Genomic DNA, 27,342 nt, shown 5'->3' with positions numbered 1-27,342 from the left:
CTGCTAACTTGTTTCTGTGTAGGTTTCTTGTGACATGTTTTTTGCGTGTGTATTGCATTTCTCTCCTGTTCTGCTGTGCTTTTGACTGTGTCTTGTGTCTGTCCTTCCCAGGGTACTTTGCCTGTTGTTTGGTCAACACTGACCCCCAACACCCAGAATCCAACACCAGTGTGGGAGATGTCAATTCCCATCAAGTGATGTGCCACACACCCCTGGACTTCAATTCTCTGACACTATGTGACCGTGTGTCCACTGTAACGTACAATTACCTTGCAACTATTGTGGAATAAACATGTTGCTGATGTGTAACGAGCCTGTGCTATGCTTTGTTAGGTGTGTTGTCTGTCTTCCCACATCTGAGTGACATTTGCTTACCTCACCTGTGGACTTGTTACCACTGACTGTGGATAGGTGTTGTGTCTGTGCATACCAATGTGTTTCAGGTCAACATCATTGTGTGCAATGAGTTTCATGGACATGGTGAGTATGTGTTGTGGTGCCATAGTGGTGTGTCTCCCTCACGTGTCACATCACCCTGACTCACATAACGGTGGTCACATTGTTGTAGTATTTGGCATGCAATGTGTTGTTTACCAGATCAACATCTCCATGACACATGACAAGTTGAAATCACAACAATCAATCAATCAATCAATCAATCAATCAATCAATCGCATTTATAAAGCGCGCTACTCACCCATCAAGGGTCTCAAGGCGCTGGGAGGGGGGGGGGGGCAGTGCTCGAAGAGCCAGGTCTTGAGCTGCCTTCTGAAGGAGAGGTGGTCAGGTATGGCGCGAAGGTGGCTGGGCAGAGAGTTCCAGGTCTTCGCTGCTAGAAAAGAGAAGGATCTTCCTCCGGCGGTGGCTTTGCGGATGCGGGGTACGGCTGCCAGGGCCTGTCCGGTGGAGCGCAGAGTGCGCGGGGGAGTGTAGAAGGAGACGCGGTTGTTGATGAGTTTGGGTCCGAGGTTGTGAAGGGCTTTGTGTGCGTGGGTGAGTAGTCGGAAGGTGATCCGCTTGTTGACGGGTAGCCAATGGAGTTTTTTCAGGTGTCCGGAGATGTGGTGGTGGCGAGGGATGTCCAGGATGAGTCTTGCGGCAGCGTTCTGGATCCGTTGGAGTTTCCTCTGCAGCTTGGTGGTGATGCCGGCGTACAGGGTGTTCCCGTAGTCCAAGCGGCTGGTGACGAGGGCGTGGGTGACGGTCTTCCTGGTGTCGGTAGGGATCCAGCGGAAGATCTTGCGGAGCATGCGGAGGGTGTTGAAACATGCCGAGGTCACCGAGTTCACCTGTCTGGTCATGGTGAGGGAAGAGTCCAGGATGAAGCCGAGGTTGCGCGCGTGGTCGGTGGGTTGGGGAGTGCTGCCTAGGGCGGGGGGCCACCAGGAGTCATCCCATGCGGTGGGAGTGGGGCCGAGGATGAGGACCTCAGTTTTGTCTGTGTTCAGTTTCATACGGCTGTCTGTCATCCAGTTCGCCACTTCCTTCATTCCTTCATGTAGTCTGGTCCTAGCTGATGTGGGGTTGTTAGTGAGGGATAAGATGAGCTGGGTGTCGTCGGCGTATGATATAAGGTCGAGTCCGTGTTTGCGTGCAATGTTCGCCAGGGGGGTCATGTAGACGTTGAAGAGAGTGGGGCTGAGGGAGGATCCTTGAGTTACGCCGCAGATGATCTCCGTGGCGGTGGATCTGAAGGGGGGGAAGGCGGACTCTCTGAGTCCTTCCGGAGACGATCCATTCCAGGGCCTTGCTTCTGATGCCGGCGTTGCTGAGGTGGCGTATCAGGGTGCGGTGGCAGACCGTGTCGAAGGCTGCAGAGAGGTCCAGGAGTATGAGGGCCACGGTCTCTCCCTTGTCGGTCAGGGCTCTGATGTCATCCGTTGCTGCGATCAGGGCGGTTTCGGTGCTGTGGTTGGCCCTGAAACCGAACTGTGTGGGGTCGAGGGAGTCGTTGGTTTCCAGGGCGTTGGTGAGTTGAGCGTTGTGAGAAGTTGGCCTGATATGTAGTGCTCACTATTCTAGTGATCACTGTGTATCATTCCAAACGACCCTTATTGATGATTGGTTGTAAGTCAACCGTATAGACCAGCTATCCTAGTAGCGTGGATACGAGCAGTCTTTAGGCTAAACTCTAGAGGGCGTGTTAAGCCAGCTGTTTACCATCACATATACCCCTTGAATGCCAAGTGAAAGGACACCACACAAGTTGTTATGAAAATAAAGGATATTTATTTATAACAAGACTACCCTGGCTCTTTATGAGTCAGGGAGCTAAGCACACTACAAAACTCTTATGAAAATACTTCAGTTGCACAATTTACACAAATGCCCGAGGGGCACGAGAAACCATTTACACTAACGGTGAAAGGCGAATGGTTAGAGTCTGGAGTTACTGATTCCGGAGTGATCCGATCAGTGGGACTAAACGAAAAAGGAACTGGACACTTGTAGAGCGAACCTGCGGTGGAGCACCGAAATGCTCGAGTTACCTAGCCCAGAGGCTGCGGCTGCGTGAGGTTCGGCAAGATGTCGGGAGTCCTCGTTGTAGTCTCAGGAGCCTGAAAGAAGAAGTTGCTGGCAGGCGACCAGTGTCGATGTTCAGCGAGATCCAAGCCTGGATCGGTGATGAAGGAAACCTGAAAGCAGAGGGGACTCAGTTCTCAACCGCTAGCCAGCGATCGTGTGGGCACCCGGAGGGTACCGGCTGAAGTCACCTCGACCAGGTGAGTGGATGACGTCGGACTCGGCTGTTACTCGGACCAGGAGGCGCGGCGGCGACCAGGATGGAGGGCGAGCTGTCCCACGAAGGTGTCTGCTGTCGATGATGCTGGGCCCAGGAGTGGGGCAGCAGGTCTTGGCAGTGGCAAACCCACGCGGTGGAGTCAAGATGGCGTCGGGAGTGGACCAGGAGGGTCCGAGGTACTCCTCTGTTGAAGGGGAGCAAGAGCCAGTCTGGAGCAACCAGACCAGTGATGGAAGTCTGTCGTGGTGCGTCGTGAAGAGGGCCACAAGCCGGTCGGCGAGTGGTCGGACAACGCGGTGAGCAGCAAGGAGCAGAAGGGCCCCCACGCAGATCCCGTGGATGCTGGGGAGGCAGACTTCGGTGCTGGAGCCGCTAGGGTTTAGGGCTTCTCAAACCCTAGGTGCACTCACTCGAGGGTCCCTCGGTGGGCGTGCTAGATAAGCGTCGTGCAGGTTCTGAAGATGGCCGGTCCCGCAGGTCTCGTCACACCTATGAATCTCAGCTGAGCTGATGATGTAGGTAGAGGTCAGAGATGGCAGGGAACCCGGGTCTCGTCGAGCTGGGCAGTCTTGATCCGTGGGAGAGACGTGCAGCAAACCGCAAGCGCTTAGGTGGTGCCTGCTGGTGCAGGGTGGCTACTCCTTAGCCACAAGGGAGAGTCTTCAGAAATAGTCAAGAGTTCCTTTCGTGGAAAGTAGTTCAAGATTCAGAATTATCCAATTTGGGAAGGGGACTCGCTCCTACCTTTATTCTAAGAAAAGGGGCTGGCCCGTGACTAGGTCCTACCTATGGGTGGGGCCAGGAGGGGGGTGGTTACACCCCTATCCTTTGTCCGGCTTCGCCCCAGCCCAGGGGCAGGGTTGCCCCCGAAACTGGTTTGAGCCGGGCTATGCACAGTGAGCACCGGGGTGCCACTTGCAATCACCTTCCTTTCAGCCCTGCCTACCTGGGATACACAAATCCTGTCTGGGATGGTGCTAACACCGCCCTCGACAGGAAACCCTTTGTCCAAGCTCCCTCCGCTGGAAGGTCTCCCAGCAGCAGGAGGTCAGACTTGTGTCTGGTGGCAGCATCCATTTTGTGATGCTGAGGCTTAAGTCAACTTTAACCGGGGTTCAAGGTTACTTCCATGTCGTGCCCCTCTAAAAGGGGGGAATGCTAACCCCGTCGCCAGAATTGGCGAGGGGTTCGTATTCCAATTCGTATGACACCTTACTCGACATGTGTGGGTGATGCGATGCCAGAGTTAGCAAATAACCGCGAGGATTATAATGCATTTTAAGGTAGTTGGCACGCGTCACCATGGAACGGCTATTAGGACTTGGTTCCGCAAGCCGTCGACGGGCTCAGCTCGCGCCAGAGCACCATCCCACATGATTCCCCGCACTCTGCCTTCAGGATCGATAAGGCCTACCATAGGAGTGACTGATAGGAATCCATGTGTCCATTCTAGGGTTAGGTATAGGAATACTACACCTACAGCACCGGGTGATTACACCACTTTGCCCCAGCTGTCGTGCAGCCAGTTGTGTCAGATTTGGGCGGCCATCCAGGGGTGGCATAATACATGCTGCAGCCCCTGGTAGGCCCTGGGTACACCGATGCCCTGGATACCTGTGGTATGCTGATACAGGGACTGACAAGGCGGCCCAGTTCCAATTAGTGGATGCACCTAATGTACATGTGTGTTAATTTCGAGAGAGAACAGCTAGGCTGTGGGTCTGATTGGCAGGCCCACAGCCAGGGAAAGTCGTAAACCAATGAAGCAAAAGCAAAAAATCTGGGTGATCATAGGATTGCAGACCCTACTCTCCTACATGACCCCCCCCCCCAAACTTTGGGACAATAAGCTAACCTTGACCAGGTGAGTCTTCTTGCTCTAAGTGGAAGTACCTGGAGAGCTCATCTCCATTGCCATGATCAGTGCCAGGTCTATGCTCCACTGTGAAGTCCATCCCCTGTAGGGAAATGGACCACCTAAGTAGTTTGGGGTTTTCACCCTTCATTTGATTTAGCCACAAGAGGGGCTTATGGTCGGTCTGAATCTTGAAGTGAGTGCCAAACAAGTATGGCCTCAACTTCTTCAGGGCCCAAACCACAGCAAAGGCCTCCCTCTCAATAGCTGACCAATTCTTCTCTCTGGGGGTCAGCCTCCTGCTAATAAAAGCTATGGGCTGGTCATGACCATCAAAATTCAGCTGAGATAGAACAGCTCCCACACCCAACTCCGAAGCGTCTGTTTGGACAATGAATGGTTTGGAGTAGTCTGGACTCTTTAGGATAGGTGCTGTGCACATGGCCTGCTTTAGGTCATCGAATGCCTTCTGACAGCTTGCTGTCCACTGAACTTTTTTTGGCATCTTTTTACTTGTCAGGTCGTTTAGCGGGGTCACAATGGATCCATAATTTCTGACAAATTTCCGGTAATAACCAGTCAGGCCCAAGAAAGCTCGAACCTGAGTCTGGGTGGTTGGAGGAGCCCAGTCCTGGATGGCCTGTATTTTGCTCTCCAATGGCTGAACCTGGCCTCCACCTACAAGGTGGCCCAGGTATACAACCTGTGTCTGCCCTATCTGGCACTTAGTGGCCTTGATAGTGAGGCCTGCCTTTTGCAGGGCCTCTAACACTTTCCTCAGGTGGACCAGGTGATCCTCCCAGGTGGAGCTAAAGACAGCGATATCGTCCAGATACGCCGCACAGAAGTCGTCCAACCCAATGAGAACTCGATTCACCAGCCTTTGGAAGGTGGCAGGTGCATTTTTCAAACCAAAGGGCATTACCACGAATTGATAATGCCCACCCGGGGTAGAAAATGCTGTTTTGGGCTTGGCCTCCTCAGCTAGCCTGATTTGCCAATACCCAGCTGTCAGGTCAAACGTACTTAAGTAGTTGGCCGAAGCCAACCGGTCTATAAGTTCGTCTGCTCTTGGTATCGGGTGGGCGTCAGTCTTAGTGACTGCATTGAGGCCTCTGTAGTCCACGCAAAACCTCAACTCTTTCTTACCGCCCTGGGTGTGAGGTTTCGGCACGAGAACTACGGGACTAGCCCAGGGGCTGTCCGAGGGCTCAATGACTCCCAGCTCCAACATTTTCTGCACCTCTGTCTTGATGCAGTCTCTGACATGATCAGGCTGTCGATAGATTTTACTCTTTACGGGCAGACTGTCCCCAGTGTCGACCTCATGGGTACACCAATTGGTCTGACTGGGTGTCAGAGAGAACATATGTCGAAAGGATTGAAGAACCTGTTTACAATCCTGTTGTTGATGTCCAGAGAGGCTGCCACAAAAGACAACACCATCTACTGACCCATCGTCAGGGTTCTGAGAGAGCAGGTCCGGGAGAGGGTCACTCTCCTCCTCCTGTCCCTCATCTGTGGCCATGAGCAAGCCCATGCCCTCCCTGTCGATATATGCCTTGAGCCTGTTTACATGGAGCACCCTGTGGGGGCTCCGGGGAGTTCCCAGGTCCACCAAGTAGGAGACCTCTCCCTTTTGCTCAATGATCGTGTGGGGCCCAGACCATTTGTCTTTGAGTGCTGATGGGGCCACTGGCTCCAGCACCCACACCTTCTGTCCAGGCTGATACACAGTCAGGACAGCCTTTTGGTCGTGCCAAGCTTTTTGTAATTCTTGGCTCGCCTCAAGGTTTTTAGATGCCTTTTCCATGTACTCAGCCATCCGCGAGCGGAGACCGAGCACATAGTCCACAATGTTTGATGCCGGCTTTTTGAGAGGTCTCTCCCATCCTTCCTTTACCAAACAAAGGGGTCCCCTTACAGGATGTCCGAACAGAAGCTCAAAAGGGCTGTAGCCAACCCCCTTCTGCGGGACCTCTCTGTAGGCGAACAAGAGGCAGGGTATCAGGACATCCCATCTCCGCCGAAGCTTTTCAGGTAGTCCATGAATCATCCCTTTTAGGGTCCTGTTGAATCTCTCAACAAGCCCATTGCATTGTGGGTGATAGGGTGTGGTGTATTTGTAGTTGACACCACACTCCTTCCACATAGCAGTCAGATATCCCGACATGAAGTTTGCACCTCTGTCTGAGACAACCTCCTTAGGGAAGCCCACTCTGGAGAACACTCCAACTAGGGCTCGTGCCACCACAGGTGCTGTAGTGGTCCTAAGGGGAATAGCTTCAGGATACCTGGTGGCGTGGTCCACCACCACCAGTATAAACTTGTGCCCTGATGCTGTCTGGGGTTCCATTGGTCCGACAATGTCGATCCCCACTCGTTCAAAGGGTACCCCCACCACCGGTAGTGGTATGAGGGGGGCCTTTGTCGTGCCACCTGACTTACCACTGGCTTGGCAAGTGACACAGGAGCGGCAAAACTCCTTCGTATCTTCGGACATGTGGGGCCAGTGAAAGTGTGGAACAATTCTGTCCCAAGTCTTATTCTGGCCTAAGTGACCTGCAAGGGGAATCTCGTGGGCCAAGGTAAGAAGGAAACCTCTCAGAGACAAGGGGATGACCAGCCTCCTGGTCGCGCCAGGTTTGGGGTCTCTTGCCTCGGAGTACAGGAGTCCATCGTCCCAGTACACTTTGTGGGTACCTGTGGCGTACACTGCAGCCTCAGCAGCAGCCTGCTGTCTGAGGGGTTCAAGTGAGGGGCAGTCTAACTGTGCCTTCCCCAGGTCTTCCCTGGAGGGTCCCCCTGAGCCCAGAAACTCAACCTGACCAGGTTCAAGCTCTTTCGGCTCAGTTTCCCTCAGTTCTTTAAGGTCAGCCTCCTCAGAGACTTGATCCACGACCTGGGGCAAGGGGGAAGGCGAAGCCTTACCCTTACTGCTCCTTTTCTTGGAAGGTGTTTGGTCCGTTCTTCCAGGATCCAGCACCTGTTCAGTGGGGCATCTTTTGGCCTGTGACCTGGTCACAGCAAGGACATGTGCTGGCAAGCCTAACATTTCCATGTGAGTCCTCTGCTCCACTTCTGACCATTGTGACGTTTCCAAATCATTGCCCAACAGACATTCTACGGGGAGGTCTGAACTAACCACAACCTTTTTCGGGCCACTTACCCCTCCCCAGGAGAAATCAACAACTGCCATACTGTGATTGGTAGTGACATTGCTGGCATTGGTCACTAGGTAATCGGTACCTAGCATGATCTGTCCAGGGTCCACAAAGTTAGGCGTCACCATGGTGACACTGGCACAAGTGTCCCTGTAGGCCTGAGCCACTTTTCCATTGATCAAAGGTGTCTGTCTGTATTTGCCAAAGTATTGGGACTGGCACCAGGGGACATATCCATATCCCCTGTACAGACAAGGACGGCCTGAGTGAGCGTGCTGACTAAGTCGTCACTCGCCTCGGTTCCCAAGGTTAACCCAACTAATGCCTTGGGAGGCGCACTACCACTGCTGACTGTACTAGGGGGTGCAGGTGCCTTAGGGGCTGCAGTGGCAGGAGTTTGCCCTCCTTTCTTGGTGCACTCACTAAACCAGTGAGTCTTACTTTTACAGTATTGGCACCACCTTTTTGACTGGCCTTCTTGAGTCTTCTTCTTCTGTGAAGCCTGACCCCCACCCTCTTTGGTTTGTTGGTGACCTGTCGAAGACTTCTGGTCATTTTGTTCGTTCTTGTTACTACCCTTTTGGTCTGCTTTCTTCTGACCACCCTGGTTCTGAGTCTGGTTCTGCTTGACCCTTGTTCTGACCCATCTGTCTGCCTTCTTTCCCAATTCTTGGGGAGAGGTCAGATCCGAGTCGACAAGGTGCTGATGCAACAATTGGTTCTGACAGTTGTTTAAAATCTGTTCTCTCATGATAAGATTGTACAATCCTGTGTAATCAGTAACCTTGCTACCCAGCAACCAGCCCTCCAAAGCCTTAGTGGCACAATCGACAAAGTCAGTCCAATCCTGAGACTGAATTTTCTGGGTGTCCCTGAACAGCACCCGGTACTGCTCGGTGGTTAAGCCGAACCCATCAATCAGTGTATTCTTCAGGACTTGGTAGTTGTTCGCATCCTCAGCTCTAGTAGTGAGGAGCTTGTCTCGTCCTTTACCCTCAAAGGAGAGCCACAGTATAGCTGCCCACTGACTTTGGGGGACGCACTGGACAGTGCAGGCCCTCTCCAAAGCAGTTATACACTTGTGGATGTCGTCCCCTTGTTTAAAGGGGGGCACTATTTTACTCAGGTGTCTAGTATCTATACCCCTGTCTTTCTCTCTAATGAGAATGCTGCCACCAGTGGGATCTAACCCACTTAATTTCTGCTCTCGGGCCAAGGCAAGTCTTTCTTTGGCGAGGGCAAGTTCTTCCCGCTCGATCCTCAGATTGACTTCCCTCATCTTCGCTTCATGCTCCCTTCTCTGAGGGGACGTCATTCCTCTCTGAGAAGATGCCTGAGAGACATGTGTTCGAACAGATCTGTTAGAGCCTCTGGAGAGAGACCTAGCTCGTCCGTTCCCAATGTTAGGCCTGCTTGAGCGTGGGCCCGGGGCTCCCCCAGTTCTATTCTCATGCCTGCTTAAGTTGGTCCTCGTAAGCCTGCCGACTACCACTGGACCTTTGTTTGCCTCGTCTCCTGATAACTCCTCCTCGTCTTCCTCCTCTGTATCGAGGTCGAGGTCTGGGTCACCAAGGGTTCCCTCTAAGGGAGGCATGTTCCCATCAGCATTGGGGGGACCTGTGTTAGAGGACCTCCTAGCATCGTAAGTCTCTAAGAGACCTATCAGAAATGCGATGGTAGGGTTTGAACCCTGGTTTAGCTTCCTGGAGGCACACAGTTGTCTCATCTCCTTGAAGCTAAGAGCTGCATATCGTGACACGACCTGTGGAGGGTCACTGACCACTAAGGGAGTCTCTGCAGACTCTCCGTGGACCAACATGCTTTCTAGTGAGGTGTAAGTGATGCATCTACCTACACTATGTGTTTACCTACTGATCCCTCGCTAAGAGTTGTAGTCAGGGTGTGCTAAGCCCTGTTACACTACAACAGCTGGTTCAGTAGAACTCACAGTATTCTAAGTTAAGTTATATGTACCTGGGTACTTATGTGATCTTTCACTTTGATATTCTTAGGATACGTGTGTGGTAAAACAACAGCAAGCTCAAATCCCAACCGCTGCTCACCAATGTGAGAAGTTGGCCTGATATGTAGTGCTCACTATTCTAGTGATCACTGTGTATCATTCCAAACGACCCTTATTGATGATTGGTTGTAAGTCAACCGTATAGACCAGCTATCCTAGTAGCGTGGATACGAGCAGTCTTTAGGCTAAACTCTAGAGGGCGTGTTAAGCCAGCTGTTTACCATCACATATACCCCTTGAATGCCAAGTGAAAGGACACCACACAAGTTGTTATGAAAATAAAGGATATTTATTTATAACAAGACTACCCTGGCTCTTTATGAGTCAGGGAGCTAAGCACACTACAAAACTCTTATGAAAATACTTCAGTTGCCCAATTTACACAAATGCCCGAGGGGCACGAGAAACCATTTACACTAACGGTGAAAGGCGAATGGTTAGAGTCTGGAGTTACTGATTCCGGAGTGATCCGATCAGTGGGACTAAACGAAAAAGGAACTGGACACTTGTAGAGCGAACCTGCGGTGGAGCACCGAAATGCTCGAGTTACCTAGCCCAGAGGCTGCGGCTGCGTGAGGTTCGGCAAGATGTCGGGAGTCCTCGTTGTAGTCTCAGGAGCCTGAAAGAAGAAGTTGCTGGCAGGCGACCAGTGTCGATGTTCAGCGAGATCCAAGCCTGGATCGGTGATGAAGGAAACCTGAAAGCAGAGGGGACTCAGTTCTCAACCACTAGCCAGCGATCGTGTGGGCACCAGGAGGGTACCGGCTGAAGTCACCTCGACCAGGTGAGTGGATGACGCCGGACTCGGCTGTTACTCGGACCAGGAGGCGCGGCGGCGACCAGGATGGAGGGTGAGCTGTCCCACGAAGGTGTCTGCTGTCGATGATGCTGGGCCCAGGAGTGGGGCAGCAGGTCTTGGCAGTGGCAAACCCACGCGGTGGAGTCAAGATGGCGTCGGGAGTGGACCAGGAGGGTCCGAGGTACTCCTCTGTTGAAGGGGAGCAAGAGCCAGTCTGGAGCAACCAGACCAGTGATGGAAGTCTGTCATGGTGCGTCGTGAAGAGGGCCACAAGCCGGTCGGCGAGTGGTCGGACAACGCGGTGAGCAGCAAGGAGCAGAAGGGCCCCCACGCAGATCCCGTGGATGCTGGGGAGGCAGACTTCGGTGCTGGAGCCGCTCGGGTTTAGGGCTTCTCAAACCCTAGGTGCACTCACTCGAGGGTCCCTCGGTAGGCGTGCTAGATAAGCGTCGTGCAGGTTCTGAAGATGGCCGGTCCCGCAGGTCTCGTCACACCTATGAATCTCAGCTGAGCTGATGATGTAGGTAGAGGTCAGAGATGGCAGGGAACCCGGGTCTCGTCGAGCTGGGCAGTCTTGATCCGTGGGATAGACGTGCAGCAAACCGCAAGCGCTTAGGTGGTGCCTGCTGGTGCCGGGTGGCTACTCCTTAGCCACAAGGGAGAGTCTTCAGAAATAGTCAAGAGTTCCTTTCGTGGAAAGTAGTTCAAGATTCAGAATTATCCAATTTGGGAAGGGGACTCGCTCCTACCTTTATTCTAAGAAAAGGGGCTGGCCCGTGACTAGGTCCTACCTATGGGTGGGGCCAGGAGGGGGGTGGTTACACCCCTATCCTTTGTCCGGCTTCGCCCCAGCCCAGGGGCAGGGTTGCCCCCGAAACTGGTTTGAGCCGGGCTATGCACAGTGAGCACCGGGGTGCCACTTGCAATCACCTTCCTTTCAGCCCTGCCTACCTGGGATACACAAATCCTGTCTGGGATGGTGCTAACACCGCCCTCGACAGGAAACCCTTTGTCCAAGCTCCCTCCGCTGGAAGGTCTCCCAGCAGCAGGAGGTCAGACTTGTGTCTGGTGGCAGCATCCATTTTGTGATGCTGAGGCTTAAGTCAACTTTAACCGGGTTCAAGGTTACTTCCATGTCGTGCCCCTCTAAAAGGGGGGAATGCTAACCCCGTCGCCAGAATTGGCGAGGGGTTCGTATTCCAATTCGTATGACACCTTACTCGACATGTGTGGGTGATGCGATGCCAGAGTTAGCAAATAACCGCGAGGATTATAATGCATTTTAAGGTAGTTGGCACGCGTCACCATGGAACGGCTATTAGGACTTGGTTCCGCAAGCCGTCGACGGGCTCAGCTCGCGCCAGAGCACCATCCCACATGATTCCCCGCACTCTGCCTTCAGGATCGATAAGGCCTGCCATAGGAGTGACTGATAGGAATCCATGTGTCCATTCTAGGGTTAGGTATAGGAATACTACACCTACAGCACCGGGTGATTACACCACTTTGCCCCAGCTGTCGTGCAGCCAGTTGTGTCAGATTTGGGCGGCCATCCAGGGGTGGCATAATACATGCTGCAGCCCCTGGTAGGCCCTGGGTACACCGATGTCCTGGATACCTGTGGTATGCTGATACAGGGACTGACAAGGCGGCCCAGTTCCAATTAGTGGATGCACCTAATGTACATGTGTGTTAATTTCGAGAGAGAACAGCTAGGCTGTGGGTCTGATTGGCAGGCCCACAGCCAGGGAAAGTCGTAAACCAATGAAGCAAAAGCAAAAAATCTGGGTGATCATAGGATTGCAGACCCTACTCTCCTACAAGCGTTGATGATTTTCTCAATCACTTTGGCAGGGAACGGCAGGAGAGAGATTGGCCGGAAGTTTTTGAGTTCGGTGGGGTCTGGTGTAGGTTTCTTTAAGAGGGCGTTGAGCTCTGCGTGTTTCCAGCTCTCCGGGAAGGTGGCGGCGGTGAGGGAGGCGTTGATGACATCTCGGAGGTGCGGTGCGATGATGTCGTCGGCCTTGTTGTAGATGTGGTGCGGGCAGGGGTCCGATGGGAATCCGGAGTGGATCGAGTTCATTATGCGGGTGGTCTCCTCGGTGGTGGTAGGGTTCCAGGTGAGGATGGTGGTGGTGTCGGTGGCGGGTTCCGGAGGGGGGCTCGTGTCGGCGGTCGGGAAGCTGTTGTATATGTCGGTGATCTTGTGGTGGAAGAAGGTTGCGAGGGAGTCGCAGAGGTCCTGTGAGGGAGGGATGGAGTTGTTTTCTGCTTCCGGGTTGGAGAGCTCATTGACGATGCCAAATAGTTCCTTGCTGTTGTGGGCGTTGTTGTCAAGTCTGTTCCGGTAGGCTGTTTTTCGTGCGGCGCGGAGGTGTTGGTGGTGTTGGCGGGTGGCGTCCTTGAGAGCTGACATGTTCTCTTCGGTCTGGTTAAGGCGCCACGTCTTCTCGCGGGTGCGGCATTCTTTCTTGGAGTTCTTGAGGTCGGGGGTGAACCAGGAGTTTTTCTTGTGGTTGTTGGTGCTGGCTTGAGTCTTCAGGGGGGCCAGGAGGTTGGCGCAGTCGGAGATCCAGTTTGTGAGGTTGTTGGCGGCTACGTTGGGGTCGGTGGTGCTGGTGGGTTGGTTCTGGGAGAGGGTTGATGCGAGCTGTTCCGTGGTGATACGATTCCAGTGTCTTCTTGGTGGTTGCTGGGTGTGGTGGGGCACGGTGGTCTTCTTGAAGATGAAGTGGACGCAGCTGTGGTCCGACCAGGTGAGTTCGGTGGTGTGGCTGAAGGTGATGTGTTTGCTGGAGGAGAAGATGAGGTCGAGCGTGTGTCCGGCGTCGTGGGTGGGGGTGTTGACTAGCTGATTCAGTCCCAGGTTGGCGAGGTTGTCCAGTAAGGCGGTGGTGTTGTTGTCGGTGAGGTTCTCCAGGTGAAAGTTGAGGTCTCCTAGGAGGATGTAGTCGGTGGATGAGAGTGCGTGAGGGTTGACGAAGTCTGCGAGGTCTTCGCTGAACTTGGTGCGAGGTCCTGGTGGTCTGTACATGAGGGTGCCTCTGAGGGTGGTTTTGGGGTCGCTGTGGATCATGAAGTGGAGGTGTTCGGCGTCGGGGAGTGAGTTGTCGGTGTTGGTCGAGATGCGGATGGAGTTTTTGTGTGCGATGGCGATGCCTCCTCCGATGCGGTTGGTGCGGTCTTTCCGGATGATTTTGTAGCCGTCGGGGATGGCTATGGCGATGTCGGGTGCCGAGGAGGGGTTCATCCAGGTCTCGGTGAGGAAGGCGATGTCCGGGTTCGTAGAGTTGATGAGGTTCCACAGTTCGATGGCGTGCCTGTGGATGGATCGGGTGTTGACCAGGATGCAGTGGAGGTTGTTTCCGGGGGAGTAGTTCTTGGCGGGAGCGGAGTGGGTTCGGAGGCAGGTGAAGCGGCAGTTGCTGCAGGTGAAGGGTCCGTGGGTACGTTTCGGGGTGGCGCAGTAGCAGCCCGGCGTGCGGCCGGGGTTGAGGTTGGCGAGGAAGGCGGAGTCGTAGGTCAGGCGGGGGGCGCGGGGGCCAGAGGTACGGGTGCTGGGCGCGGTCCAGGCGCGGACTGGCGCAGACGGGCTTGCCTTAGGCGCGCCTTCGGCGCGCCAGCGGCGCGTCCGCTGCGCGGCCTCACAGCGGCCGCCATATAAGGGGTAGCCGGGGAGGCGGGGACAGCTGGGAGGCGGGAGGAGGGTGGGTAGGGGGGAAAAAGAGCGGGAAAAGCGGCAAAGAGCCTCGGGGAGGCGAGGAGGCCTGAAAAAGCGGAAAAGTACCTAGAAGGGGTACAAAAGCCGGAATAGCGAGAAAAAAACGACAAAAAGCGGCGGAAGGACGGAGGGGGACGGCGGGGGCACGAGGGGCAGCAGGCACTCAGGGATACAAAAAGCAAGGGGAGCGCGATCACAACGGGGAAAGCAGGCACTCAGGGATACAGAAGGCAAGGGGAGCGCGATCACACGGGGAAAGCAGGCACTCTGGGATACAAAAAAGCAAAAGGGGACGCGATCATACACAGGGGAAAGAGGCAGACACTCTGGGGGACAGTCGGCACAACAACAGAGCAGAAGGCAGGCACAGAGGATCTGGTGGCGCCGCGAGGGCAGGGGAGCGACCTACCCTGGGGTCAAAGGTCGCTACCACTGCCTCGCAGCGGCCGCCATATAAGGGGTAGCCGGGGAGGCGGGGACAGCTGGGAGGCGGGAGGAGGGCGGGTAGGGGGGAAAAAGAGCGGGAAAAGCGGCGAAGGGCCTCGGGGAGGCGAGGAGGCCTGAAAAAGCGGAAAAGTACCTAGAAGGGGTACAAAAGCCAGAAAAGCGAGAAAAAAACGACAAAAAGCGGCGGAAGGACGGAGGGGGACGGCGGGGGCACGAGGGGCAGCAGGCACTCAGGGCAAGTATGGTGTACTGGTGAGTTTATTTACAAACATGTGTGAGGATAGTGCACAGGATGGTGGGTGCTGTACATTGGGTTTTGAATCCAAAATTCACAGTAGAGTTGAAAGTGTTGGTAGCTGAAATGTCCAGAGTAAAGTCCACAGTCATCTGCTACATTGGACCAACATGAACCCTCCATGTCATGTAGGCGAGTTGTGTCAGATACAACAAGGTGAACAGGTTGCGCACAAAGTACATTGTCCAGAACAGGTTTAGAGGCCCTGGGTGATGTGCTGCGTCTCACATGTCCTTCTTCTGACGACTCCACTTCTTCTTGGGGGTGGGGATCCTCAGGTGCAGGCCTCTGCGGTGCAGGGGACTCTCCGCCAGAGTCATCCTCCCTTCCTGTGGCACTGGCAGATGGTGTGGCAACAGATGTTGTGGCCACACAGGGAGGTGTGGACATGTTTGTGCTGATCTGGCGGAGGCATTGGAGTATGTCCCGATGCACCGCAGTAAGTGCATCCCACTCTGCCTCCATGCGGGCATGGTGGGCAGCCTGCTCCTGTTGATTGTCCTTGTCCTTGAGGAGCCCCACTACCTGGCCAAATCCTCCGGTGCTATCCTGGTACGCATCTATTATGCGTGCCAGTTGGGGGTCATCATGCAGTCCAGACCCCTCTGCAAGGCGTGCCCTCTGTCTCACACCCCTCGTAGCACCCCTAGCCACACGGGCAGGACCAGCGGCGGCACGCACAGGTGACACTGGGACCCCTTGGGTGGTGTTGCTGGTGATGTTGTCCGTAGCTTCCTGGGGGTCCTGTGTCCCTGTGCTGTCGGTGTTCTGTGGCCTTGGTCTGTCCGTGTTGGCGGGGATGCCCTGTCTGTTTCCAGATGCTGGAGGCATGGGTACAGGGGGTGCAGATGTAGGTGCTGCTGGTGCTGCATGATGACTCACACCGGAGGTGCCAGGTTGTTCGTTGTCATCCGAAGAGGACAGAGACAGATTCAAGCCAGGGAGCTGAGGGTCCACCAGAGTCTAGGACCGGGACTCCTCTTCATTTGGTGCTGTGTCCCCAGCACCACCTGTGTTTGGAAGAGACACACAATGTAAGTTAGGTTTCTACAGGCATCAATGGTTCACAAACATGACATTTTTTCTACTGTACGTCCGGATGCCTGCCTGTACACTGATTTGTCCGGGGTTGTCACGGACAGAGATTGATATTGTTGTTGCACATTGCCCAGCCAAAATGAAACATTTCAATGTGCATGTCGAAGTGTGTGCATGCCCAGCTCATGTATAGATTTGTCTGTACATGACCATTACTACTCAAGGGCCATCACGTTGCTGACACAGGTGTGTCATCCCTGTACACATGTGAGCTTTAACAAGGACATACATGCTATTCCGATGAGGATATGTTGTACTTTTGGGGCATGTGTGGTAGCAGATTTTGCTAGTCTTTGTGTGCCACATTGGTGTATTGGTATGACAGGGTCACAGTCCGGTATGCCAGTGATCTCTTTGGAGGAAGTGTTTTTTAAAAGTGTTCCTAGTTACCATCTCATTTCATACAAGTGATGATGTCACTCTCGTTAATGAGTCTGGTGCTGAGTTTTGTACGTGCATATGTGATTTGACTTGTCAATGTTCTCCATGGTGACATGGATCGGGCAAGGTAGCACTCTGGCTTTTCAATGCTCATGACAGTGAGGGCCGGTGGTGTGTGTGTTGCAGTTTGGCTGCTGTGAGTAGCATGTCTCCTCCAATGCAGTCCAGGTTAGACCATGTGTCTACAGTGTCCATGTCAGTGAGTGGTGTGTTGTGTGAAGGATGCATATGTTTCAGCACGATGTAGGAGTTGAATGCAGCTCACAACAGCACCGAGTGTGAATGAGACCATGCTATAGTGCCGGATATATTGGTGTGTTCATTCCATTCACTGTTAGATGTCCCCTGTCAATAATGTATATGTGAGTTCTTGTGTGTTTTGTGCAATGTACCATATATGGCTCTCCACACTTGTCATCTGCAAGACACACCTCCCCAGTCCGGACAGGGGGCACCTCTGGACACTGCATCCCCAGACCATGAGTTTGAACATATGGTTGCAATGGCTGTGTGTGCGACCGGCTTTTGTTTGGCCAGTGCATATGTGTGATTGTCAGCCACATCATTTCTCAGGCCCAGTGTCAGACATCTTGTCAGTCCATTCCCACTCCCTGTGAGACGGGCGTGGTTCAGTGTGAGCTTGATGGGCCATGTGGGTGGGAGGGGATTGTCTGTGACTGCAACTCCCATCATGCTCTTGGCTACACCCCCCTTCCCAGCATGCCTATACTTCCTTCCTCTTGACTCTGCTTCCCTGTGAGGGTGTGTGACAGCAATGGCAAGATGGCTGACTGTGAAGTCCTTGTGTTTGTCTGGCTACAAGTCCAAAGAGAGCCCCTGTGCTTCACACAGCAGCACCCAGAAAGGTATATCTTTGGGTGATATTTCACTACGGTGTGAGTCAATGCATTCTACCCGGTGAGTTGTGTGGAGTTTGTGTTGAGGGGTGTGTGTGTCTCCACATGCTGGTAAGTATGGTCAGGGCTGTCAGTCCTCCTTCCCACCCGGCCAGACATCCCACCATGAAACGTGCTTCCATTGGAGGGTGTGCAAGTTGTCTTTCAGGATGTCAGTCAGTGGTGTCCTGCTTCTGATTGGCACACAAGCCCTACCAGGGCCCTGTGCTCCCCACAGCAGGACCCAGTGTCAGCCATCTTGTCAGTCATTTTCCACTTCCTGTGATGTGGGCATGCTTCAGAGAGGTCTTGATGGGCCAATTTAGATGTGGAGCATTATCTGTGACTACAAACCCCATCATGCATTTGGATACCCTCACTTCACCTGCATACCCACTATTCCTTCCTGTCAGTCAGCTGCACTGTGAGGTAGTGTGTTTGTGGTGGCAAACTGTCTGACAGTGTTTATTTGGCTTTGTGCCACTGCCTTGCTCTGTTTGTTTGTAGGTTTGTACATGTCATGACACAGTTCCAAGTCACTATGAGATGGCAGGTATTGTGTTTGTCTGACTAGCATACACATCTTGGGATGATTATCTATTGGTTACTGTGGCTTTGCTAACGGTGCATGGTTTCACTGTCCCCTTGCCACACAATATTGAGTATGTTGTTTGTGTACTCACCGGGCTCTGGTATGTCTGCTAGACGATGGACGCTCTCTGGTGGTAGGATGTCCCGCACCTTCTCCTCCCAGGTCCTGAAGTAGACTGGTTTGGCAGGAGGGCCACCGCCAGTGCGCTGACTCAAGGCGTGATCTTTCTCGATGAGTTTCTTGACCCTCCTGCGCACATCATACCACCTGTTCTGGATATCGTCCTTTGTGCGCAACGTTGGTGCTTGTGCGTTCACCATGTCCACAATCCTCGCCCACATCTTTGTTTTCTGCGACATGGGGGTCCTTTGGACCAATGTACCAAACAAATGTGGCTCTACTCTGATGATCTCGTCTACCAGCACTTCTAACTCATCATCTGTGAACTTTGGATTCTTCTTTGGGGGCATGGAGATGTGTGGTTGTGGTGAGGGATGTGTGTGTGATGGTGCAAATGAGGGTGGGTTAGTGTTGGTTTTGCTAGCTGTATGTGTGTGTGCTTTTGGTGAGGTGCTAATGGTGTGAAAGTTGTGTGATGGGTGAGTTGTGACTGTGTCTGTGGTTGCTGTGTGATGGTGTTTTCTGCTGGCTGTTGACTCCTATTTGCAAAGGATCATGGTAGTGATTGATGTCCTTTATATAGGTGGAGTTGTGGGTGTGTCTTTGTTCCAGGTTTTAAAAAAAATATTTATTGGCTTTGTCATTGCTTGTTTGGTCCTTTTTTAGTATTTTTTCCTTTGGGTTTTCTAGGCATGAAGGAGACGTTCTTCTGACCTAAATGGATGCTGATCTTGGCTCGTGCAGGCTTCTCCGGCTCATTCACGCTGACTTTCTTCTGTGTTTCATACGCGTCGGTCGCAGAGATCTCTATTGCTTGAGGTCCCTGTTTTCTGTGCATGTCGGTCATGCGGCTTGGGCTCCGTGCGAGTCGGTCTGGGTTTACACGCATTGCATCGTACTGCCCGGATCGGACATCGCGGGTACGTGTCGGTCGGGTTCATTCCGGGTAAGTGTCGGTTGGTGCAACTCGCGTCTGTTTTCTGGGCGAATCACTGTTTTCCCTATGGCTCAGTCATACGGCTTGTATTCCATACGTGTCGGTTGTAATTCACATGCGTTGCATCATACTGCACGGGTCATACGGCGCCGGTCCGTGTCGGTCAGTCTCCGTCCCAGGTCCGTGTCAGTCAGTATGTTTTGCGGCCGGATTCGGAATCGGCCCCCTAATATTGCATTACCTATTTTGTATTGGATGTTGACGGTTTGGAAGCTGCACAGGAAGCAGGTTGTGTGCTTCCTCTCAAGCTGACTGTTATACAGCCAGGCAGGATTCTACATCAGCTGTTCGTTGTCTTTCATGGCTAGTGCGAGGGGCCTGCAAGCCTTTGATTGCATGCCTTGAGACTGGGTAGATTCAGGGTATTAGTGAAGTTTTATCAGTTTGTATGCAGGAGAGTGTACGTGTGGCGGACATTTTTACACATTGGGAATTAGAAAATAAAAAGAAAGGGAACTGTAGCGGCATAGTGAATTTGAATTTTTTTTTGCTGGTTGTGAGGAGACGGTTTGATAGTCAGTGAAGCAGAAATTTTATTCCTCATAGCGTTAGTGGCAGATTGTTTTTAAGCATAATGACTGAGTCTCTAGAAGAACATGAGACTGATCAGAGAGGTAAAAGTTATGTGGATAGGGTATTTTCGCATTTGGCAGATAAGCTGGGTAGAAAGATAGGTAGGTCATAAAAGTACACAGAAAATGAAGCATTTAGGTCTAAAAACAAGATGGGTCCGTATGCGAGGTTCTAAAAAAGGAAGAGAAGTGGTTCTTCAGATGAAGGTTAAAGGTGATGCCATAAATACGAAGAAAAGGGATGGCAAATGTGTTGCTTGTGATGTGATCTAGTAGCGGCAATTTGGATTTAAGTTGTTCCTCAGATTTGGATGATTCAGATAAAGAGGACAATAAGCCCAATATACGCAAGAAAGAACAGAATGAGGAAGGATGTGGAATGAAAGGATTTTTAGATGTCTTAGGGAAAAAGATGTTCGATCATCTTATGGTTTAGCATCACATGGACTCTGGCGGAGCATGTGGCTCATTATGTGGAGTTTTAGATAAGGCAGTAAAGGCCGAAGGAGGTACAGACACATCTTAGATCAGAGTGTCCAAGACCTACTTTAGATTCTAAGGTGGTGTATACACCTGATTTGGACCAAAATGTTGGCTTTTCCAAAAAAGTCTGAGCATGATCTGATGAAGGGATTAGATAAAGGACTTAAGGGCTGTCAAAATAGACTCCTCGATGTTTTGGGTCCTTTAACAAGACTGTTTGGTCTGTGTGAGGAGGTATATATTAACAACATTGGTGTGAATGTGGTGGAAATGTACAGTGGATATAAAGGGCAATATGCTTATTATGTTATTCCAACGCTGTACCGTGTATGGAAATAAGGAAAAGCATTCTGATGAAAACAGACCCTATCTTGTAAGAACGTGCCCGCTAACAGTTTGGTACCGACTGTGATGGGTTGGTTTTGGTGACAAATTTGGACATGTCCAGATATATGGAGACATTTAATACACTCCAATTAGCATATAAGGACATTAGGAAGCCGGGAGAATGTGAGTTTGATTCCTTGGCCAAGGACCAGGACTTAATTAGGGATAATTTTTGTACAGATTTAATCCTTTTGCCTATTAGTCACAAGCACCAAGCTTTTATCCTCAAAGACAGAGAGCAAGGCCAAGAAGACCGAGAGGAGAACGAAGGACTAGAGGAGGTTCAAGTATGTTCAAGACAAGACAGTTTGTGTATTTATGAAAAACTGGGTGGCAGACTTGCTAAGTTGGCTGCATTGGACAGAAATCAAAGCAGATCACTGGGTAATAGAAAAGTTCCAGGGTCATCATATACATTTTGTGGGTACTGATTCAGACCAAGAGGCCAAGGGTCTTGAGATTCTCGAAAGAGCAGGAAGAGTTGGTAACTCAAGATGTGAAGTCTCTTCTACAACAAGAGGCAATAGAGAGAACAAAAACAGGGTCAGTAGGCTTTGTAAACAATACATTTTTGGTGTATAATAAAGACAAGGGTTGAGACCAGTCATACATTTAAGAGAAATGAACGATTGGATGAGATAACTCTCTGCCTTTTGCCAAGGAAAGACCACTGCAACATGACCAGAGCAGATCTTCAGTCTACACTCACATCACACACAATCTCTATACAGCCCAACTAAACCAACACCAGTCCCATTTGTGTGTTCATTTCCCTGACAAGTGGAAGCACCATATAACTTCAATGTATATGGCTAACCAATACAATCATTTTTTTCAACAGACAGTGGTACAATGTTAATAATTTCCAGACTGTACATACATTATTTACATTTTATTACATTTTTCAGATATGTTTCTGAGAACATAGGCAAAAAGCTAACTACTTGAAAGGTAGGTGCAGGAATGGATGTAGAATGTTTGAATACATTTAAAAATACTCCATAACAGAGTTCTTATTTACCATTCCCTAAAACAAATCATAACAGAATTTTTAAATTATATTCTCAGTTTTAATTGATGATATTGTGATCCCTACTTCAAATAAGACAGAGACTTTAGATTTTTGACCTATGGTTTCCTAAGACATATTCTATAATTGAAGTGACCAAATAAAGTTTTCTTTAGCAGCTATTTGGAAATATGAGTCAAATTCCGCCACATCAAGGCTGGCAACCATAAGTACAAGAGAGACATTTTTTTTAACTGCTTGCATTATTTCACCCAGCAGTAAATGGTCCTAAAATACATTAAGACCAGGCTAGGACCACATGTTTCCAGTAAACAATCAAATATAATGTTGCCGCTCTACTTTGTTTCACCACCATCAATATTTAAAGAGGCAGAACATGTAGCAAATTATTTGCCACTAGTGCAATTACACGGAGGTAGCCTTTCAGAAAAACGAAAATCTTCAGACTATAAGGAGGCATTTAAATCTTACAGTTCTGAATTGTGCATTAAAGCAACCATGTTTTCAAGTTCCAGCTCAATAAAATATGGAACATGAAAAATTAATTTTTGCAGGAAATACTTTCCTTTGTGAAATATTAGATAGTCCCAATAAAGACTTTGCTATCCTGCTTAAAAGTGTCTTTACTCTAGTTATCCTACCAATATTAGCATTAAGGGCCCAATCAATAAAACATGCGGGCAATCCACACATCGTAGGCTTACTCCTATGATTCGTTTACAATTACACATTGCGGAGAAATCACAAAAATCTCCCAGGAGTACGTATGGTTGTATAATACAATAAAAAAGTTGATAATATTGATTACGGTTGCACAGCATCTAGTAATTGCTTACCACTACATCCTCATGGTAAGTATATCATTACTACTTTTACTTCCACTTATATCATTATTACTTTTACATCTGCGTCTTCTTACTTACCCTATTAACTATTAAATTCACCTACTATACTTGCTTATGCTTACCTTGTAATGTTGTGATTAGGTCGATATATCACGTGCTATTTCTTGTAGTTTATGTGGGCATACTGCTGATTGTACACAGCAAAAAATGATTTGCTTGAGAATTGTTTGTGAAATATGTATTTACATATTTTATGTTTTTACTCTTTTGCTATCATGTCCAGAAAAACTTTCACCAAAACTCCCAGAAAATATGGCATTGTTCTGAGATTTATTTTTACATACTAACCCATGCACTGCACGTTTTTTAAGAACTAAGGCTCTGTGTTTAAATAAGGAATAAGTGTATTATGGGAATATTTTTGAGTACCCTGAAGGTTACGTCTTTAAACATATTCTGACCTGGACATCGTATAAATAGTTTCTTATCCAGTATTACCAATAGTGCAGGTAACAGTAAATCTGGGATGCTGGAAAACAGCACTATGCTTGATTTTCCTCTGATGGTACCCTAAGAAGCGGGAAATTTATGTGGCAACTAGCATTACGAAAAAACAACAGTTGATGGACAGAATGCAGAACACTGTCATACATTCACCCGAGTACAGAGATCCGGGCCTAAATCCATCGTTTTTTTGCTCACCATGCCATCCCAGTTTGAACCCAGCCATATGCAAATCAGTCTTGACCCTGTGCCGCATAGGAACAGCCCAGCCCGAACTGCCAAGCCAGGTCCTCCCTGGACTGGAAACAAGCATCCTAGGACCGGTTTCGGGGTTTCACCCCTCTTCAGCCAGGATAGCTTGATTCCAGTGGCATGGAGAGCACGGGACTCACGTCTGAGCATACCCGTCCCACTCGGGGTGACAAATGCAAAAACAACAGTTGATGGACAGAATGCAGAACAATGTCATACATTCACCCCAGTACAGAGATCTGGGCCTAAATCCATCGTTTTTTTTGCTCACCATGCCATTCCAGTTTGAACCCACCCATATGCAAATCAGTCTTGACCCTGTGCCTCATGGGAACAGTCCAGCCCGAACTGCCAAGGCAGGTCCTCCCTGGACTGGAAACAAGCATTCTAGGACCGGTTTCCGTGTTTCACCCCTCTTCAGCCAGGATAGCATGATTCCAGTGGCATGGAGAGCACGGGACTCACGTCTGAGCATACCCGTCCCACACGGGGTGACAAATGGCAGTTCGGGCTGGACTGTTCCCATGAGGCACAGGGTGAAGACTGATTTGCATATGGCCATGTCTGAGCTGGGGTGGCGTGGTGAGCAAAATAACGGTGGATTAAACCCAGATCTGTGACTGGGGTGAATGTTTTGCCAATGTGCAACATTCCATCCATCATCTTGTGTGTTTTGCAACTAGCATTACTGCATTTTATTCATGTGTTTTTTTTGGTTGTGTCTAAACTGGAAATTTCACAAGCTTTAGTTGATGAAATGTCCCAAGGTGCAAGGGGGTATACCAGGAATGTGGTATCACTGCATCACTTGTGATTCCCTAGGCCACCTAAAATTCCCCTTCTGGTCAAATCAGGAATTTCTCTGCCCTAGAAAGCGGACTCTTGTGGTTTTCGACGGCCCTTACAATAGTTACGCACCTGCATCTCAGGTGCAAATGTCTCTTGCCCACTCCAACTAACTTTTCAACTGCAGAAAATTCACCATGCTTGAGGATTTTCCCAGTTGTATGTCCTATCTGCGGACTTAAATATCTATAAAAGAGAATTAGATGTTTGGTCATGCATGAGAGTTTTTGTGCATAGAAATGACATAGATGTACAACATTCCGCACTAGGTTTTTACATTGGTGGCCTTCTGGTTTTTAATGAAATACCTTTCACAGGGGCGTGGCCGCACGGCAGTCAAGCTCTGGGATGGTTTGCTCCGCATTATAGAGGTTCTGGCCTAATCCACTATAGAAGACCTGCATTGGGACCCCTCTGCTTCATCTTATGACCCCCAAGTCCTGATGGGTGTTCCCGGCTGTGGGTGGCCCCCCTGAACACGCTGCAGTGCCATCGGCCTGCCGTGGCATGACATGGCCCTCAGAGGCCCTGAGGCAGCAAGGGCCATGGGAGAGGCTGAGGGCGGGGCCACGGCGGCCCTCATTGGTGGCCCACAGTAATCTCATGGCTCCATCAGGGGCCCTAAGTGTTCGGTACCCTGGGGACTGTGGAGCAGCAGATCACGCTGGGCTATCTGCAGGCCTGGCTGCGTGGAGGCTGGGCTGGACCTAAATCGGCTGGCCTACTGTGAACCCAGATTATGGACGTGGCCCAGCGCTGTGGGCTCCCACCGCCTCCTGCATTCTCCGCTTCGTTGGGGTCCACAGCTGCAGCCACTAACCTGAGATGCGGCTTTAGAAAATTAAAGGCAGCTTTGCTGAGGTACATCCTCTGCTGTGGGGCCCTCTGCCTGGGGCACAGCAGTGCTGCAGTGGGGCTGCTGGTATGGGCCTGTAGGCATATCCGCTCCCTCCCGCATTTGGTGTGGTGCGTTACCTCCCAGCTGATGTACCTCAATTGAGCTTTAGGCCATTCCTTCCCCCAGAATGAATCCACAGACCCCTAATCGTCGTGACAATGTGCCTCTCCCTCATTCAACTAGTTCTCCAGCATCAGGGGGTGGACTACCTCTCTTCCCCTGGCTGGACACGTGTAGACTGGCACTACTATCTCCAATATCCACTTTCTGTGATCTCCCCTGAGCAATTTGCCGCATCGCCAAAGCCCCGGGGCTCTGCGGCTTCCTGATCACATGCACAAGCCACCCTACTTCATCGCTCCTGTTGCCGCAACGCCTGGCAGGTTTGGTCACAACCCCGCATAGCTCTCCATACCGCTGCCTACAAGGTCACCCCCCTGTGCATCGCTGGGCCCCTCTTTGGTGCTACATAATGGGGTGCATGACCTGAAGCAGGGAAAATGGCATTTGATTCAGTGAGGGGCCCCAAACACCAACACTCATTCAGCAACACTGAGGAGACCCCCAACACTGATTTTGTCCCCCACCGGCGATCGACGGAACCGGCGCGATTATGGCAGAACTGCGGGCTGGCTTTCAATCGCTCGATGCCCATTTTGATATGCTCACCAATCGTCTGGACTGCATCGGGGAGCACCTAGACAGACACACAACAAGTCTAGATGATGCAGAGGTCAGAATATTGGCTGTGGAGGAAAATGCCTCAACCATCACCAAACGCCTAGTGAAGGTTGAACGCCTGCTTAAGCCCACCAGGAAAGACATTCTTCTTTCCTTTTCCTTCACATATGTTCTACCTACGGACCGCCTACATCGATGCCTCCATTACAACGCATTCCCCACTTACATGCCTCACAAGTTATCTGACTGAATTCCAGTTCTTATTGACCTCCTAAGGCTACCCCCAGACAATGGCACTTCCCGGAGAACACGCTTCCTGATGCTGTCTTCAAGGCTGAACTTTTGGATGCCATAAATGAATATTTCACATTGTATTTGGGCATCATTCCCAAACAGGACACCCTGTGGGAGGCCTTGAAGTCCTCCCTCAGAGAGGTCGACATCTCCAAAAACTCTGGGGTCCTGAGGACCATCCATACGGATTTGTCTCCCGTGAAGAGGGAACTGCAGGCCATAAACTCCGACATCACTGCTGGCACGCAAGCTACACACCTTCCCTAATGCTGAACCCTCCTGCAGCAATTCCAAGACCCTGCAGACCGCGAGTTATCCTTCTTGAGCAAGTATACTCAAGCCAGCTTGTTTGGCAACGGCCACCGCTGTTATATTCCATATAGGTACCCTATATAGGCACAGGTAACATTATAACCTGTCACCTATATCCTTCCCTACTTTACATACATAACAGTTCTTGGTGACTGACCTTTTACCCAGATATGACACTGCATTCAGAACACGGGTTTTCCCTAGTTCGATTCTCATACATTATGCATGAGGCTTCTTGGAAGCACAGCAGGACTAACAGGAGGATTACCATCTCCTGTATAATATCTCTGTATAAAGTTCAGGCCCGACTTCATCCTTTAGGCTGACACAGTAACACAGCAAGGTAGGAACCCTGAGGAGACCTATGGGTATATATACATCATGTCTTGCTTAGAGAGCTAGAGGAGACTGTGACTTCCCGACTGACACACTGACAAGAGATGCTGAGGTTCCTGCATGCTGACGCTCCAGCTAGCAGTGGTCTAACATCCCTCGCGGGGTGTTTAACTCGAGACCAGGACGGGGTCCCATATTCTCTCATTCTCAGGTAATGGGATGGACTAAATCCTAGAGGGATTCTTGGCATAACACCTACAAAGATGCTAGGTACATTTAGGTACATCTAGTTAGGGAGGCATCGTAGGAGTACGCACTTTTTATCATGTGTGTTATATACTTGTATGTATTCATGATTATTGCAAGATGGTAGAGCTATACCATCCATTTACTTTCTTAGTGCTTCTAATCATATATCTCTTCTACTGTCTAATGGTTGTTGCAGCTCATCTATTCTACACTAGAATAACAACTGTACAATGAATTCTTATTAAAACACCCAGACTGTTTATTCTGTGTATCTCTGAGACAAACTAAGTGAGCACGAGTTACTGAGTGAAAAGTAGTATATTGTTTCCACGATCCTGGGGGATCAGGGTTATCATGTTCTGAGGTTGGCAAGAACTATTCTCTCCCCAATAGGCTGAGATTCTAGTGGCACTGTCAGCTAGCTGAGACAGACAGTCTAATGTATCTGGTGGGAGTACACAG

The 27,342-nt window shown here is 50.7% G+C and overlaps 1 protein-coding gene across 2 annotated transcripts in view; it reads left to right on the top strand.

The window, feature by feature from the left end:
- LOC146805036 (interleukin-5 receptor subunit alpha-like) overlaps positions 1 to 27,342 on the top strand; it is a 450,109-nt gene that overhangs the window by 345,793 nt on the left and 76,974 nt on the right. The gene's annotated exons all lie outside the window — the stretch shown is intronic.

The sequence above is a fragment of the Triturus cristatus genome, chromosome 8 (genome assembly GCF_964204655.1).
Source record: "Triturus cristatus chromosome 8, aTriCri1.1, whole genome shotgun sequence".
NCBI lineage: Eukaryota > Metazoa > Chordata > Amphibia > Caudata > Salamandridae > Triturus > Triturus cristatus.
The sequence above is the reverse complement of the archived record's forward strand: the minus strand, read 5'-3'. Positions and strand labels throughout refer to the sequence as shown.